Here is a 264-nt window from a genome sequence, read left to right on the forward strand (position 1 = left end):
ACACACACACACACACATTGTGACAGAAAATGCAGTCATTTTACTTTAGATTTTTAAATTCTAATAATTATTATCTATTAATTATTGTTTTTAAATTAATCCCAAGCTCTTAATTTCCCCTTAACGTTCCCACAATTTCAGAAAAACTAAATAAATGAATAAACATTCAAACCCGAGAGGTCTTGTTTGTTTTTGGTTAATTCTAGATCTCGTGCATATATATATAGTTTTAACTTTTTATTTATTTTTCTGTTATTTACTTTA

The 264-nt window shown here is 25.4% G+C and overlaps 1 protein-coding gene across 1 annotated transcript in view; it reads right to left on the reverse strand.

Moving 5' to 3' along the window:
- Positions 1–264, reverse strand: part of LOC118339707 (protein EFR3 homolog B-like) — an 812-nt gene that overhangs the window by 127 nt on the left and 421 nt on the right. The window lies entirely within an intron of this gene.

Source organism: Morone saxatilis, unplaced genomic scaffold (assembly GCF_004916995.1).
Source record: "Morone saxatilis isolate NCDOM2014 unplaced genomic scaffold, NCSU_SB_2.0 Contig6, whole genome shotgun sequence".
Lineage (NCBI taxonomy): Eukaryota > Metazoa > Chordata > Actinopteri > Moronidae > Morone > Morone saxatilis.